A 15,603-nucleotide genomic window follows, 5' to 3' on the forward strand; every position below is an offset into this window, starting at 1 on the left:
TACACACAAACAACCGGAATAGGGATGTAGGCAATATGATAACATGATATCTCTCTGTTTAACTTTTTGACTATTTTATATCTTCACTAGCAATGTATGAAGGCTTCAATTTCTCCACATCCTGACTTACATTTGTTTCTTTATTCTGTTTTAAAAATTATTTTCATATTTATCCTGTGACTATGATGTGATATCCCACTGTGGTTCTGATTTTTTTGTTTTCTTTAATAAAAAATGATGTTGAATGTAGCAAGCTTTTTTCTTTAGGTCACCAATCAGCTCCCAAATCATGACACAGACACGTATTATTAGTTTTGGATGTCCAACCTTAGCTTAGATCTTATTTTAATCTGTTTCTCCTTATCTATGTTTTGCCTTGGGTCTTTTTGTCTTGCTTTCTTTATATCTTACTTTCCTGCTGGCTGTATGGCTAGCTGGTGGCTGCCTGGCTTCTGTCCCTGGGTGTGTCCCTCTCTTTCTCCCTCATTCTTTCCTTCTTTCCTCTTGAGCATAGATTTCTTCTCCTACTTATTTTCTCTGCCTGCCAGGCCCACCTATTCCTCTCCTGCCTAGGTATTGGCTGTTCATCTTTTTATTAGACCATCAGGTGCCTTAGGCAGGCAAGAGGAAAGAAATGCAGCACAGCTTTACACAGTTAAACAAATGCAGCACAAACACATGTAACACACCTTTGCGTCATTAATAAAGGCAGCACAAACACATGTAACACACCCTCACAAAGTTAAATTCTGCAACGTAAACAAGTGTAACACATCTTTGCATCATTAATAAAGGCAGCACAAACAAATGTAACACACCTTTGCTCATTAATAAAGGCAGCAGAAACAAATGTAACACACCCTCACAGAGTTAAATTCTGCAACGTAAACAAGTGTAACACATCTTTGCTTAGTTAAAATTGTGGTGGTGTTTTGTTTATTCTATAACAAATAAAGCTTGCCTGAAGGTCAGAATGCAGAACTAAGCCACTAGTTAGTCATAGAGGTCAGGCAGTGGTGGCACACACTTTTAATCCCAACACTGGAGAGACAGAGGCAAACAGATCTCTGTGAGTTCAAGGCTACCCTGGGCTACATGAGATTGAATCTGTCTGAAAAAAGAAGCCGAGCTCACATAAAGGTGATCACAGCACTTGGGATCACTGAAAGACCCTCGAAGAGGACTTTCTCTCAGGAGGAGACCTCCCCGCTGCCAAGGAACAGGCCAAGACCATACGGATGCAAATCGCAAGAGGTTTATTGGGTAAACACAGGTACCTGGGGGCGGCAAGTCTTTCGGAGGACTTGCTTGCCTGTCTACTGGAGGGCGGGTTTTTTATAGGGAAGAGCAAAGAGCAAGTTTACAGAAGCAAAAGCGTGGTTATCAGGATGAGGCCGGGGCATGAATGGTTTCCTCTCTCAGCATGGGTGTCAGCAAAAGTCATCCTGTTCCTATCTTATAGATATCCTGTTTTGCAGTCAACCTGCTTTGTTGATGTCCTATCTTATTGATATCCTGCCTTGCAGTCTTTCTATCTCATACTGCTCTCTCAAGCACATGGGATGTTCTTACGAGAGCAGGCTCGCTGCTGTGGGTTTTGAGGAGGGGGTCTGTAGGGTCTTTCAGTCACAAGCCTTTGATCCTAGCACTAGGGAGGAGGAGACTGGAGTGATATGACTGGGTGGAGAGAGGAATATAAGGTGGGAGGAGATAGGAGCTAAAGGCAATCTGAGGAGCATGCAGTCTGAAGACAGGATCGCCCCTTTGGTCTAAGCACTGGTGGAAGTAAGAGTGGCTGGCCGCTCTGATTCTCTGATCCTTCAGCTTTCATCCACTAATAGTTTACTCCAACTTTTTATTATTAAGACTAACTAGAATTTGTGCTACATCAGATGCCCAACATGATATTTTGCTCATATTCATCCCTACTCCTACCCACAAACCCTCTCAGATCCAAGCCTCCCCCCCAGCTCCTCTCAGCTTTGGGTCCTCTCCCAAACATATTTTTAGTGGCCATTTGCATTTCTTCTCTGACAAGTGTTGACTCAAGTCCTGCGTTTATTTTAAAAACCTGGGTAGTCTTTCAGTTGCCAAGTTTCCAGCACTGTTTATATATTCTGGACTCCCACATCTGATACTTGCTTTGTGAATATTTTCTTTCATTCCATGGGTTGATTTTTTTCCCTTTGTCAATAGAGTCCTTGGAAGCACTAAAAGTTTTTAATTTTGGTAAAGTCTAATTTATCAGGTTTGTTTTGTTCAATCCTGTACTTTGGGTACCATGGGGCATAGTAAGGAAGTCTTCTCGGCTTTAGCCTTTACTAGGAGAATGACTTGGAAATGATGCGTCTTTTTGTTCTGTTTGTGCTTTGCTCAGCCATTCTACCTTCTTTTCATCCTGGGGAAGGAGCCAGGCAATCATGCAGCTTATGCACGCCTCTGTGACACAACCATGGGTCAGTCAGTATTTTCATCTACAAAATCAACCCCTTTCGCTTAACTTACCAGAACACATTCATAAAACAAGATGTCTCCCAAGTCTAGAATTGCACATAAAAGTCAATCTTTGAATTTGCTGCTATTTTGCCTTCGATACTCTCTTCACTTTTCAGATGAGGAAGTCAACTCTAGAGAAGTGAAGTGGTTCGTCTGTACCCCTGGCCCAGTGTGGCGTCCAGGACTCAGACACTCTTACATGTTTTGGTCTTCTCTTTGATCACGAAGATGTTATCGGGTTTTGAGAAACTGTTGTAGAGCCTCTTTTCTCGGGGAGACACAAAGAAACAATGGAAAACTTCAGTAAGAATCCACCAAAGTCCTCCTTGGGCAACAAGTGAGCGTCCTGGGATTACTGACAGAGCAGGGTGAGGGGTCATTTCCAGCAGCAAAATCACTGAAACTTCTCACCTATACGGAGTCGTAGCTGTGTAGGCGAAGTGGCCCTTTCAACCTACCTTCCTCACATATACATCGTAGAAACTTACAAGAACATAGAATTAATCCAGCGGGTTGGGAGGTGCAAGAGGAGGGACTGGGAGCTCCAGTGAGGGTCCTGGAATCTCTGCGTGTACTGGATCCTTCTATGAAGGAGCATTGTCAGCCAAGAAGCCTGAGGTGGACAATTTTTTACAGGTAGTCACAGCGGCTCTGATGAGAATAATGAAATGACTGTTAGCCATGCTGGAGGACGGATTCTGTAACTTGCTGGAGAAAATAGGCCATTCAAACAGAGAAGTCGGCCTTCTAGGTCTACGTAGGCGTGCACATAGAATAACCTTAGAATATGAAGAAAGCGTCAACAACAAAACACTCCTTTCCCTACTAACTACAGGAGAGCTACAGAGACAACCAGCAGACAAACATCTGACGAGGCCTGGGGTAACAGCCTCAAGGCTAACAGGAGAAAGGCACAGCCTTCATCAGTTCAGCATCAGTGTCAACAGCCTTGAGTGGTTCCCAGGTAGGTGTCAAGGGAGGCACCCTCAGTTCAGTGCCTTCAGACCTGTGCTTTTCATCTAAGAAATGATGAGAACTCTTCTTGAAACACTGGCATGGTTATAATTTATTTTGGTTCATTGAATTTATTTAATGCTTAATTTTTGAGAATATCATTCATGAACACTGCACCCCCCCACACACACATTTTAAGCTCGATTTCTCTAGAGCCTTTCAAACATTCTTAGTGTTATTCACCCCTTCTGCCTTTCCCTCTTTATTGCCCCCTTCTCTCAGTTAACTACCCCCACCTCCCACTGCATGTCACCTGTCCTGCCATTCCCCCATCTCCTTCACATTCCCACAACAACCCCTTTCTATTCTCCTTGCTTCTAAGGTTACCCCAAGTTGCACACTCAAAGCTAATGTTTGGCAGCTGGGAGTCACAACTGGGAACACTTGTCTTTCTGAGCCTGGGCTACCTCATTCAGTATGACAATTTCCGGTTTGGGATATAACTTCAAACGTTTTTAAACTACTTTTATTTTATTGCTATTTGTGTTTGTGCAACCACAATGGTGCACACATTCTGCACTGGGCACATGGAGGTCAGCTCTCTCTTTTCCCTGTGGGTTCTGGGGAATGAACTCAGGTAATTAAGCCTACATGGCAAACTCTTACCTGCTTAGCCATCTTGTCAGCCCAGTATGACTTTTCCAAATTTCATGACATATGCCACATGATAACTTCCTAGAAAATTAGCAACATATGATCCCATTAAAAAAATTAAGACTGAGCCAGGCCTGGTGGTTCAAGGCCAGTCAAGGCTACAGTGTGAGCCTAGGCAACTTAATGTGACACTATCTCAAAATAAAAAATAAAAAAAGGTGGGTGCTGGTAGAGTACCCACATGCATCAGACCCTCGACTCAATTTCCATAAACAAAACAAAAAGTAAATAGATGAAGAGATAAAAGCAACGATGGAGGTTTTATCTTAGTGATCCTAAGTGGGAGCGTGCTCAGACCTCTAGCAGTGCGAGGGATCAGACCACAGTTCACATTCTCATGCACCTCTGCCATCAACAATTACACAGCGACCATCCTGTGCTAGCTAGGGAGTCTTTTGCGGTCATAGAACACCATGACTAAAAGCAGCTTGAGGAGGAAAGGTTTATTTCCGCTCACAGTCCACGTCAGAGTCCATCACTAGGACAGGAACTCCAACAGTGAGGGAGCCTGGATGCAGGAGCTGATGCAGAGGCCATGGAGGGGTGCTGTTTTACCGGCTTGCTTCTCGTGACTTGCTCAGCCTGCTTTCTCATAGAACCCAGGACCACCTGCCCAGGGATTACATCATCCACAGTGAGATGGGCCTGCCTACATCAATAGTCAATCAAGAAAATGCCCCACAGGTTTCCCCACAGGCCAGTCTGGTGGAGACATTTTCTCAATTGAGGATCCTGCTTCCTAAATGAATCTAGCTTGTATTAAGTTGACATAAAACTAGCCAACACAGTATCTCAGCACTGAGAAGGTTGAGTCAGGAGGATTACCAGTTCAAGGTTAGTCTGATCCTGTCTCAAAAAAAAAAAAAAAAAAAAAACCAAGAATTGGGCATATAACTAAGTTCCAGAAGGTTCATGCAGCATCCTAACATGTACCACATCTTATACAATCTTTAGCTGTTTCACTATAATTTATAGCACATGTTATTAAGGAGTTATATTCAATTTGTCTGTGTATGTGACCATGTGTGTATGCTCATCGGTACACTAGTGCTTGCATGCATGCAAGTACACAAATGTGCACACTTGTGTGAAGGCCCAGAGGCCAATCAACCGTAGATGTTGTTCCTCAGGACAGCTGTCCATCTAGGTTTTGAGACAGGGCCTCTTCTCCGGGACATGGGACTCTCCCATTAGGGTGGGGTTGTGACGCATGCTTTTAATCCCAGCACTCAGGAGGCAGAAGCAGGTGAATCTCAGTGACTTCAAGGCCAGGCTGGTCTACAAAGCAAGTCCCAGGACAGCCAGGACTATTACTCAGAGAAACCCTGTTTCAAAAAACAAAACGAAACAAACAAAAACAGAGAGAAAGAGAGAGAAGTAAATTGAATTCCTGGCTGATACTCTGCATGAAGATCAAGTGTGATGTGAATTTAAATCTGAACGTCTTATCTAAGAGTTCACTGCACCAGCTGCCCAAGCTAGACCTTTTCATTCTTGTTTGCAGTCCTGGGGTGAGCACTCCAGCACTGAGCTGGAGCCGCTCCCTGGTGAGCTCTGTGCACCAGCACCCAGGGCTCTGGTTGTGTAGTTTATCCGGTTTCTGTGACTGCTGACCCCAGGGCAGCTCTGCAGAGGAGCAGGAGGTTCCGACCTCCTCTGTGGTCTCCACTTGTCATCTGGGTCTTCCCTTCAAGATGACCACAGAAATACGTTCTAATTTACTTCATAAGAAAGCATCCTCACTCAGGGAGCCAGGAGAGTGAAGGAGAGGCCACGGACTCAGTGCCCAGCCAACTTGTTGCCTGCAGCAGTGGCTAATGGTCTTAATACAATTCCTCTTTCCTGTTGAGGCTGTTACCACGTGCACTGAAATCACCTGACACTCCGGGAGCCCTTTTCCTTTTTAAACAGCACCTTTGTTCTTTGTAGCCTTTCAAGCCCCTGAAGACTTATCTGCTTGATTTCCCTGAGGGCTTTAGAGAACTACCAGACCCTATCTTCACCAGTTACACTAGGTGGCCTGCTGGTGTCAGCTGTCTGTACACGGGAGCACGTGAGGAAGATGACGCTCTGTCACCGAGCTCTGTCTGCCGCACAATGAAATCATTGCACAGTCTGCATTAGAGGCCAGTTTACGTGGAGGAGGGGGTATAAATGAGGCAAAAAATAATAGTGTACTCCCCTTTTTCATTAGATTTTCTTTATCACCCAGGCTTCAATCCATGACCTTGAGCTTTCTAACTGCTGTACCGCTTGCTGTCCAGTTTTAGCTCGGAGTCGCCCTTACTGAGCACCCAAAGTTCCTCTAGCTCACCCATTTGAATGCGCCCACTCGAGTCTCTGTTTGACTGGCTTTCTCTAATGAAGAGTCATTCCATGTCCCAGCTCCTGACTCCTTCCCTGCTCTACCGAGTGGACCCAGGCTGGTCATTCCTAAGTGTCTTGATGCTCCCTGCCGTCTTCCCTTATGCCCTGCCTGCAGTAAGCTGACCACTCCCCAGTGCCCTCCCACAATCGCTACTGAGGGATGAGATCTTGAGGCTCCTGGAGGAACTGCTGTCAATGTCCAGACTCCCTGTACCACATTTCCCACTCTCCTTCCCATCTGATGACATCATGGACGCTGATCACAAAAAGTGTCCCCATCCCATCACCAAAATCCACCTGAGTCCCTGCACCTGATCCCAGACATATAGATACACACACACATAGACACAGACAGACACACACACACATATACACAGAGAGACATACACACGTACAGACACAGACAGACACACACACATACACATACACACACACAGAGAGACAGACACACACACAGACACACAGAGACACACACACATGCATGCACACAGACACACACATACACACATGTGTGCACACAGATCAGGCATCTCTCCTTCCTCCAGCCTTCTAAAGGTGTTCCTTCCTCTTCCTGGTGGAGTTGGTTCTTAAACAACAAGTAGTTTTCTGTTCTGGAAAGAATTCTTCAGAGCCTGAGGGCTGGGCTGTCAGAGAGGAAGCACTTTACTTTGATGTCAAGTTGGAGGCTTATGAAGTGAACTGATAAAAGATTATTGGAAGAAAAGCTTTTGGAACCAGAAAAACGTGATTAGAGAGGCAGAATTAAGGGTGCAGGGGCACTGTAAGGAGGAGGACAGAAACCTGGTTTCCTTTTCTGCTGCTGTGATGAGACAGTGACGAAAAGCAACTCTGGGGAGAAAAGACTTCCTGTTGTACAGAATTCGGAAGAGCACTGGTAGTTTCAGTTGGGTGTTACATGTTGCTTAGTAATGATGGGCACTGTCCTGGTGGGGGACTGGTAGTCTTCTAGGGCTTTGTAACAGGCCTACAGTTGATTTCCAAAGAGCAAACATTTCTGTGCCATAAAATTCCTATTCTGATCCAAAGCCCCAGGGCCTCCTCTCTTGACTCTCCCTTGGAAGATGACATGCAGCTAGCTCCTGGGCCGAAAACATATCCTTCAGCACAGGCTGGCCTGACCTAGAACACTGTGTTCCTCTGGGTTTTACTCAAAAGTGAATGTGTTTTGAGCTAAACAATAAATACATCAAAGCAATTTCCCAGTGGTTATCTATATTTATGATATTCGAGCCCAAAGAGGCCACGACGTAACCTCCAGAAGAACAGGACAGAAAGAGCAGCATTGTGCGTCTTATCTCCAAGGGGCCTCTATATGCTTCACAGATGCAACAGGTGTTCAGATTCCAGTGGAGTTTAACCTCCGTTCTCTGGTACTTGTCTCATTAGCGCATCCAGACCACAGAGTCCACAAGAACCAATGCCAGCAACATGAGCCAGAACCGCACTCTGCAGAATGTCATTTCATGTGAGGTCCTGATGAGCTCTATTTGTGGAAGACAGCTGAAAGGTTCACCAAGCCCGAGAATATGTGTCTGCCCTTACTGAAAGGAAACCACTTCCTACTTCTTAAAATAACCAGGATTGGAAAGAAACTGCACCAGGTCATTAGTGATATTAGGACACCGAGTGCCGCAGAAAGACTGGTACCAAGCGGCGGAAGAGCTCCTGGGCTGGAGCTGCTGTCTGATTAACTCTGAGAGCCTAACAGCATTCGCCACGTGCCTCTGACTGGCAGGTGGGACTGAGAATGAGATTCCCATGAAGATGATCATCCCACATTATAGAATCTCTTGATAGCCGAGCTGATCTTTGCTGTATCCAATGAGATTGCCTCTGACTTACTTGGCCCTTCCTTTCCGAATGCCCCTTCCAAAGATCAGGTATGAAGATCAGGTATGGAAGTATTCCTATCTCACTTTCTATTGGTGATCAAGGAAGTAACTACAGGGCAGGGCTCAGAGGTCCAAAAGATCTACTGTGCCCTGAATGTAGGTCAGGATTTCATTTATCACTTAGTGTTGTTGAATTTCTAGCAGAGGGGCCACAATAGCATTCCAGCACGCTTGATGAGCATCAGAGCAAATACTACAAAGTCTGGGCACTGCCTTTTGCCTAGTATACAATTACTCTTGTAGAATGCCATAAAACTGTTTGTAAAAGGACTGGAGGAGGATGTTATCTCTACTTCTGTGGCGTCACTATACCACTCCCATTTGTTAATGACTCTGGGGTCCAAAGAGCAGGTTCATGTTGACAAACTGGGTGAGAGGTCATCATGATCTCTTATGGCTTGTCTCCCCAGCTTAATTTGGGAGCTGGGGACCTCAACTCCTGTCCTCTGCTTGTGCAGAAAGTCACCTACCCACCCCCATTTCCGAACTCCTTTCATTGCTTTTTTGCTGGTCCCTGACTTCCTGCTTTTCACCCTTCTCTACCTGTTTCATGGAAACATCCAGTTCCTCTAGATCTTTCTTTCCTGCGATCTGAAACAAGTTAAGCCTCAGTAGGAGAGATCATGACTAAGCTACGAGAAGAAAAAAACTGAATTCCATGTTCTGACTTCTTTTCCCTGCAGGTTCCTGCAATCCACCCACTTCTACTGTACCTGTTTCTTGCAGGATACAGCAGCCAGCCACCAGAAGCTAGCAGCACTCAGTGTTAACCCTGGGGAAAAACTAACCCCACCCTGAACAGATCGTTCTGGCAACCTAGAATGGTATACTCTCCATGGGGGGTAACCTCCAGACGTGTCTGTAAGTGGGCAAGGAGTTGTAAGTTCCAAAGTTAAGCAGAAGCCAAACTATGCAAGATCTTGCAAGTTGTGGTAATTTGCATTTCATTTAAATAATAATAATAATAATCGTTATTGTGTGCACACAGCACGGTACATATGTGGAGGACAACTCTGTGCAGTGGATTCTTTCCTTCCACCTTTACACAGGTTCTGGGGATAGAACTCAGGTTATCAGGCTCGTGTGGCAAGTCCTCTACTCACCCAGCCATCTCAAGGGCCCCTATTGAAGTTTCAGTGTATCTAAAAATCATTGACGGGGGGTGGGGGGTGGGGGGCTTGAAAGATGGTTCAGCTGGCTCTCAGAACCCTAATGGTGGCTTACAAAAACTCTATTTCCAGGGGATTTGCTGTCCTCTTCTGGCTGCATATGGTGCGCCTACATACAGGCAGGCAAAACACCTAGCATACACATAAAAGTTGAAAAAGTGGGCGGAGGGACAGAACCATTGAACAGGTTCTAAATAATAGAGTCATGTGATCCTGCTTCATCTGTGGACCCCCCCCCCCGTGGTCAGTGTGGAACTGGCTTCTGGAAAAGAAGGGATGGAAGAGAAACAGAAGTAATTGGAGGAGCGGAAGGAAAAGCTGACAGTGGTGGGTTCAACAGGGTGGTTGAGGTAGATAGGGTGGGAGCAAATCAGAGTGGTAAGGACTGCCAATAGCTTATATGTGGACACTAGAAAGTAGGGGCACTAAAGGTTAATTCTTGGGGGTCATTCCCATAGGTTATATACTATTCATGGGTGATGGAGGAAGGTCATTGGTTAATTATAATAACCAATGACCTTCCTCCATCACATGGGTTACAGCTCCATTTAACTGTATATTCTCAAAATAAATGAAGTGATTCCAGTTTTTTTTTTCTTTTGAGACAGGTCTTTCTGCACAAAACTGGCTGCCCTCAAAACCATAATCCTCCTGCTTTATACTTCTGAGTGCTGGATTTAGAGGCACATGCTCCATGGTTACCCTGCTTCAGACTCCCGAGGGCTGGACTTTGAGGTGCATGCCCCATGGTCCCCCTGCTGCAGACTCCCGAGTGCTAGACTTAGAGGCGCATGCCCCATGCTTGGCTTCATGAGGTAGTTTTTATGTGATATGGAAACTTCATTCCCTAGTTATAAATACTAATGCAATGATGCGAGTTTACGTACAGAACACAACAGAGGGAACAGATTTATCAAAATTCACACATTTGTTTTCAACTAGCTGCTTAAATAAGTTCATTTCTTTCATGTAATAAATGTTGATTAAAACCTTGAAAAATACTTTCAACTACAAAAGTACATTTTCCGAAATCTCTCTTGTAACACCTAGCAGCACATTTGTAAACATTGTCCTTAAGAGTTTGCCTTGCCTGACAACCCATCTGAGATAGAACCCACACTTATGTTTTCAATTAAAGAGACTTTGCCAGGCTCTTTGAACATCCTAGAACGCCAAGTAACTGAGAAAATTCTTGTCTCCTGGCACGATAGACTGAGTTTCCTTTTCATTTTCTGTCTAGATTGAGCACCATATAGTAGAGCTTCATTAAAATCTACTCAATTATGACCTCTGGAGCTGATGTTGTATATGTCCTGTTGCAGTGCAAGTTCAGGGAAGAGCCACACTGTGTTGCCAGTGTACTGATAAAATAACTTTGCAACTGCCCCAGTAGATTCTATTTTATCGATTTATACGTATATGAGTGTTTTGCCATGTGTGTACCATGTGCCTGCTTGGTGTCCTAGGAGGCCAGAAGAGGGTTTTGGATCTCATGGGACTGGAGTTACAGGTAGCTGTTTCCTACCATGGGGGTGCCGGGGAATTGAACCCAGGTCCTCTGGAAGAGGAGCCAGTTCTCTTAACCCAGGAGCCATCTCCCCAACCCTGCCATAGCAGATTCCTTGAGGAACACTTAGTATGTTACATCTTCTTCAGTAGAGGTGTTTTAAGGTTTTGCTTATCTCTGGTGTCCAGTGACCCTTACTCCTTAAGATATCAAGGCTGGACTTTCCCAGCCCTGACCTTGTATTCAATCATTCCTCTGCAGAGCAACCCGACTCTCCAGTAAGAACATAAGTCATGCCTGCAGCTTGATATTTATTCATATAAAGGTGAGGCCAAGACAGAATGGGAGGAAGGCAATGTGACGCCAACAGCAGAGACCGGAGTGAGATGACCACAAGCCTAGGGATGCCAGAAGTCACAAGCACTTAGAAGGTAGAGAAGGCTACGAACAGACTCTCTGGTAGAGCCCTCTGGTGGTGTGGTCCTGCTGCCATCTTGACTTTGGAACTGTGAAACTGATTTCTGACTTGTAGAACCGTGAGCCAATAATTTCTAATCCCAACTATTGATTTATTATGGGAACGAATGGGCTGTCCAAGCTATTAGATGTGTTGTGTGAGTCTGGACAAGTTACCTAATTTGCAACTTGGTACTGAGTCTGTATCAACTCCCAGTCCAGGAAAACCCACAGCAGATGCCCTAGAAGATGTGGTAACATGTACGATAGATGACAATTTGTAGAGATTATGTTGTAGTGCTTGAAAACATTTATTATTACATTTATTAGGCATATTATAAACTATTATGCTTAGTTCTCATAGCTCTGTGAAGTTGAATGTCACATCTCCTCACTTTACAGAGAAGTTAAACAGTTTGCTCAAATTGCATTATCAAAATGAAAAATACCATGGGAATAATTTTTTGAAATATTTTAGACGTGTTTTTAAAATATTCTCATATCTTATTGCCAGATGCACTCTATCCATTGAAATAATAGTTCCAGTGTTCCAGAGGGGAGAACAGATACGCTTAGAACAAAGGCGTGACTGTCAAGGGGACTTTTAGTCTCTAGCACAGGATTGATCTTGAAAGCGAAGCTTTGTTAAGTGAGAGCTTTACAGATTCCTTCATTGCTCCTTAAGTCATGAAAAAGCAGAAGCTGTGGGGGTGAATGTAAAGAACACAGCAGGCCCGAAGACAGTCCTTATTACGGGAAAGAGAGGGCAGCTATGCTGGGCCCTGCAGATGATGAGAATGAGGGGAACTGAGAGTAACTGACACATACAGAAAGCAGCCTCCCGACTTTTCACTCTGCTAGCTCTCCTGGGCCCGCGGTTCAAGCCTGGTTTCCAGGCGGCAGTGCTACTAGGAGATGGCAGAAGCTCTGGGACTTGAGGCCTATTGGGAAGAAGTTGGGCCACTGGTCACCTACCCTTCTGGGGGTACTGGAACTGTGTCCCCAGTCCCTTCTTCTCTCACATTCTGCCCATGAGGTGAACAGCCTGATTGTGCTCTGCACACAATGTGCTGCCTGGGCTGAAGACCAAGAGCAACAGGGCCAATCCGCCCTGGGAAACCACGAGCCAAACCAAACCTTCTCCCAAGTTCACATGTCGCGCATTGAGTAATGCAAAGTTGACTACTCTGTTCTCATGCCACTGTAACTCATGACAACTTCTGCTGTCTGCTTCCAACTTGGGTAATTTCTTCCGCCTCCTGACCACACCTCACTAGGTCGCCCTCACTTGGCCTCGACTTTGCTGTGTAAACTCAGCTGTCCTTGAGCTCAGGTCTGCCTGCCTCTGCTGGGATTAACAACAGCACTACAGTTCCTTGTTTCTCTAGTTTGTGAAGACTCAATCTGTTGAGTTTGAAGGGCTTCTTACATCATGTGATCTAGAAAAACTTCAACAAATGTTTCACTCTTATACCAGATTAAAAAAAAATGAACCCAATCATGGTTTAATCAAGGTGAAATTTGTTTTCCTCCAAAGCTGTTGAAGCAGCTTGCCCAGGCTTGATGCAAATATCCAAGGCCCCATTTAAGTTTCAATTTCCCTCTTGTACTCTACTGGGCAAGGCCTCTGACAGGGCAGTCAGACAGGTGTCCATGTACAGGAGAGTTAGCCCTCCTTCCAGCACGGACACATTGTAGAGGTGGAATGTGCACGTGAGGCAAGTCAGACCCTTTTACCAGGGAGACAGCATGTTCTCACAAGACTCACACAGCAAACTTACACCTTCATCTCACTGACACAGAGGCCCCCCCGGGTCCCTTAGCTGGTTCCTAAACTTAGGGAGTTTAGAGAAGGTTACATATTTTTTCTATTATTATTATTATTATTATTATTATTTTGAGACAGGGTTTCTCTGTAGTTTTGGAACCTGTCCTGGAATTCTCTCTTGTAGACTAGGCTGGTCTCGAACTCACAGAGACCTCCTTGCCTCTGCCTCTTGAGTACTAGGATCAAAGGTGTGTGCCACCACTGCCCGGAGAGAAGGTAGCATCTTAGAGTAGGTGTTTTCCTCAGGAACTGCAGAGGAAAGAAAGACAAGCCTCACTGCTCAGGGTGCTTCAGTGTATGGGCTTCTGTTGTTAGTGGAAAGCTCTTCCCTATCCCAGAGTATATGCAGTCTACATTCCTTTTAGATGAACTGTTCTTCTTGCCCAGTGGCCACAGTGGCCAGCAGTTTCATATATCCTCCATCTCTGCTCGAAGGTGACCAGCTCAGGAGAGCTTTATTACAATGGAAAGTGACTCTCTCACCACAGGAGATTGTCTATTCTTTCACAGGGCCTCCCCACCCCACCTCTTTTCTCCTCCTCCTGCCCTTCCTTTCTTAAGGCAGCATAGCCTTTGAACTTTGCTATGTGGCTAAGGATGATCTTGATCTCCTGACTCCTGAGTGTCAGCACCCCACAAATCCTCAGGGCACTCTAAGAACTTAGCTACCTCCCCAGTCATTAAGCACTGCCCTGATCTGATGTCATTAGCTTCTTATCACTCACTTCCCTCTATAACAAAGCAGTCCTTTGGGAGACAGGGTCTTTCTATACAGCTCTAGCTGTCCTGGAACTCCCTATGTAGACCAGGCTGGCCTCAAGCTTGCAGAGATCCATCTACCTCCACCTCGTGAGTGCTGGAATTAAAGGTATGCACCACTATGCCCTGTTTCATATTTATTTTTGAAATACACATTTTTTGAGACAAGATTTTATGATGTAGGCTGGCTTTGAACTTCTGATCCTTCTGCCCCAGCTTCCCAGAGAAAGCTACTAGGACCTGCTTTCAAATGCACATTGCACTGACGTTCCTAGGGAAAAGCCACAGCTGCATCAGTATTCAACAAGGCTGGTTAACTGATTTGGTCTCAATGATCATCAAGAGTTGGAATGTTGCAGCTCCAGAGACAAATTATTGTGTGTTATCTATCTAAATTGCTATTTATTGACCTCACCGTGACTATTACACAAACCCTGTTTTAATGCATAAACAGATCCCATCTCAAAGAGGATGAAATAACACCTGAGGCCCATATCAGAGATTTTATTGGTGTGCTGTAACCGAGGTCTTTTGGATGTTTTCACTAATGTTTAGAATGTTCTTTGTTCTATTGCTAGAGAAACTAAAATGAAATTGTTACCACCTAGGAACATGATATTTGGAGTCATCTAAATCTGTTCCTGGGGCCATAGGCATTTACATATTGCTCCCCAAGAAATTCTTAGACCCTTTGAACGGAGAGTTATTTTTTAACAATATTTGAAGAAAAATGGTATCTAAAAGAGCTGTTAAAGATAATGCCTGAGCTACAGAGATGGAAGAGCACTGGCTGCTCTTCCAGAGGACCTGGGTTCAATTCTTACTGCCTATTCGGCATCTTACAACCATCTGTAATTCCAGTCCAAAGCCCTCTTCTGGCCTATGTGGATACTATACTACATACTTGGGATGCACAGACCTTCAGGCAAGACCTCTACACATAAAAGTAAATAAATCTTAAAGAGATAATCCTATATGAGGCTACCAGTTAAAGACCCAAGGGAAGATTTCATTGACTACTGATGCCATAAGAAGGACTGGATTAGGAACAGGATTATATTTTCATGAAAAAAAAAAAGTGTGGAGCTTTTTAAAGGCAGGGGAATTGTGTGGAAAGATCTAAAGTGTTGACAGCTGTGGTAGGCTACTTGTCCAGCAGGGAAATAAATTTCTCTCATGGCAGGAGGCAGTGGAGCAAGTGAAAATAAGACAACTATCTTTCATAAGAACTGAAGCCCAAGGTGAATTGTTTTCCCGAATGATTGCACTTCAGAGGGATGGCGATCACAGCCCCAGGAAAACATGAAGTGATAGGCTTGTTGTAATGATTTCTCCTGTTTCTTTAAGAGAAAGCCTCGCCCACTCTGGCATCTGCCAAGGCAAATGACTCTTCCCTTTGATTCCAGCCTGAGCTCCTTCCTTAGAGGAGCTTCTGCCTCT

The 15,603-nt window shown here is 44.8% G+C and overlaps 1 long non-coding RNA gene across 1 annotated transcript in view; it reads right to left on the minus strand.

Annotated features, from left to right (window-relative positions):
• LOC126509693 (uncharacterized) overlaps positions 1-15,603 on the minus strand; it is a 16,551-nt gene continuing 948 nt past the window's right edge. The window contains exons 2-3 of the long non-coding RNA XR_007594231.1: positions 4,117-4,185; positions 1-3,147 (exon numbers count right to left, since the gene is read on the minus strand). This is a non-coding gene — a long non-coding RNA (uncharacterized lncRNA). The remainder of the gene's footprint in view (positions 3,148-4,116; positions 4,186-15,603) is intronic.

Source organism: Alexandromys fortis, unplaced genomic scaffold (genome assembly GCF_014885135.2).
Source record: "Alexandromys fortis isolate MF-2015 unplaced genomic scaffold, M_Fortis_MF-2015_v1.1 scaffold_87, whole genome shotgun sequence".
In the NCBI taxonomy this organism is placed as follows: domain Eukaryota; kingdom Metazoa; phylum Chordata; class Mammalia; order Rodentia; family Cricetidae; genus Alexandromys; species Alexandromys fortis.